The following is a 2,329-nucleotide window of genomic DNA, read 5'->3' as shown; positions in this document are numbered from 1 at the left end:
CCGAGGCACAGGGACCCTGCCCGTGGTGACAGCAGCGTGATAAATCCTGCTTCCAGCTCCTGCCCTGAGCAGGGCAGGACATTCCTGGCTTTGGGATTCCCAGGCTGCTGACAGGTGACACAGGCTGCCCCCGTGCCCTTGACATTGATGTGGGAAGGGTTAATTAGGGCTCTGCTCTGCCTCCCTGCTCCCTGATTAATTCCAGCCAGGTGTCCACGGTTCAGGTCTTAAAACAACAACTGCTCCAGAGTCTGGGAACACTTAGTCAGGCCTCACTCTGCAATCCCAAGTATGGATAAATATTTGCACCTCCGTGGCTGCAAGACACCTTGGAGATATGAAGGCGATTGCTGGGGGAGTTCTTTCCAAGGAAAAAGATGGATTTCCTGGGGAGCAGTGGTGCTCCAGCAGCAGGCAGGGCTCGTGGGCTCCTTTTGCAGCTCTTCCTGGGTGGTCCTGGGGAAGATCCTGGGGTTTGAGGGGCTGGAGAGGAGGTGTCATCCCACAGCACGTCCCGGGGAATCCAAACACAGCCCCAGTGATGTTTGGCCTCACAGCTCCGGGGCCGTGGCTGCCCCCAGTGATGGATTTCCATGGGAGAATGAGGAGGAGAAATGCAGAATCCAGGGAATGTGCACAGCCCCTTTCTTGGGATGCCCTGAGGAAAGACTCAGCCATCCCAGAAAATCCATTTGATTCTGTGAGCTCCTATTTCCCCCTCGGTGTGGTTTGATGTCAGGTTCTCGCTTTCCCTAAAATCTTCCAGTGGTTTCCAGCTCTGACTTTCACCCCACGAGGGAATTTCTGGCTTTCAGCAGTGTGTGATGAGGGCCAGCATGACAGAAAAGTTGTGTTTGCTTTGTGACCAGGGCAATCTGGGTTTTTCAGGCCTCCTTCACACCTGGGAACTCCAAGGAAATCAGTTACCTGCTCTTCTACACCTTTTATCCTAGAACCAGGTTGGAAAAGACCTCTAAGATCATCAAGCCCAACAATCCAATGGCCCTGGTGGTGGTCCTCTGATAATTTTTTATTTTTAAAATATTTTTAGGAGGTTTTTTTGTGTGTTTGGATCTGAAAATCTCATGAGGACCTGCAGACCTGACCCTCATCTTGCTCTGGCCAGTGATAGCAAAATTAAAACACCCCAGGGACTGTGATTGAGTGGATTCAGGGAAATCTGGGCTGCAGAATCCTAATTATTTGGGAAAATAAAGAGCTTCACAAGAGGCCTCTTCCCTCCAGAGTGTGATGGAGTTGTTCTGCCCCTCTGGGGAGTCTGTGCCATAATAAAACTCCCGTAATAACTTCACAGGCGTTTCCACATTCAAGTGATCATAATAATGCTCATAAAGCACACTCCAGAGTCAAGTATTTATGAATTATTTGACTTAAAGTAGGGGGGAAATAAAAAAAAAAATAATAAGAAGAAGAAAAGACCTGGGCTGAATTAATAGCTCTGGGAGAACCATAAATTGAGAGGAATCGTGTTGCAGAGGGGAACTTTGTGTGTGCAATAAAAGGAACGTTTATGGCTCCGCTGCCTAAACTTGGTTTGGATGTTTTTGAAGCGAAGGGCTTTGAAATAACTTATAATTTTTCTCCTTTCATTTTTATATTGCCTGGAAGAGAAACACCAGGCACGTCTGTGTTAGGCATGGAGCGAAGAACCAGGTGGGAGCGCCGGGAATTCGGTGGCGTGGCCTGGGAGCGGGGCCTGGAGCAGGTGAGGAGGGAGAGGAGGGAGAGCAGGGAGAGCAGGAGGAAGCTCCGGGGCCCACGGGAGATGCTCAGCCCCAGGTTGGCTCCCTCAGAGCCCACCCCGGGGCTTGGTGGCCACGTGGCTCCCATTCCCTGCCGGGGCAATAAATAGTCAGGATCCTAAATCCCTGGTGAGGGATCGGCGTGTCTGGAAGTGTTTCTGGAAGCTGTTCACACCCTGCAGGAAGGCAGAGGGCTGGCAGGTTTGTCTTCCCTCCTTTCCCAGCCTGAGGGGATGCTGTTCCAGGGAGATGAAGGGGAGGGAGCCGGGGTACCTGAGGCAGGCTGGGTTCATCCCAGGCCTCCGTTCACCCTGGGTCCCAAAGAAAGCAACTGGAAAGAATCCCCCAAAAAATCCCAGTGAAGGATTGGAAAGACTCTGCCCTTTAGCAAATTGGGACAAAACTTCCACCACACCCCTAAAAACTGCTCACAAGTGACAGGGAAGAATTTCCACCCCTGAGGAAGAGGGGAGGGAGACTGGAGCTGGTTTAGGATGTGGCTCTCAGGATGTCAGGGATGAGCCGATCGGTGCAGCTGCTGGCTGGCCCTTTCCTCGGTCCCCCCG

This window comes from Corvus brachyrhynchos, unplaced genomic scaffold (assembly GCF_000691975.1).
Source record: "Corvus brachyrhynchos isolate BGI_N302 unplaced genomic scaffold, ASM69197v1 scaffold158, whole genome shotgun sequence".
Taxonomy (NCBI): domain Eukaryota; kingdom Metazoa; phylum Chordata; class Aves; order Passeriformes; family Corvidae; genus Corvus; species Corvus brachyrhynchos.
The sequence above is the reverse complement of the archived record's forward strand: the minus strand, read 5'-3'. Positions refer to the sequence as shown.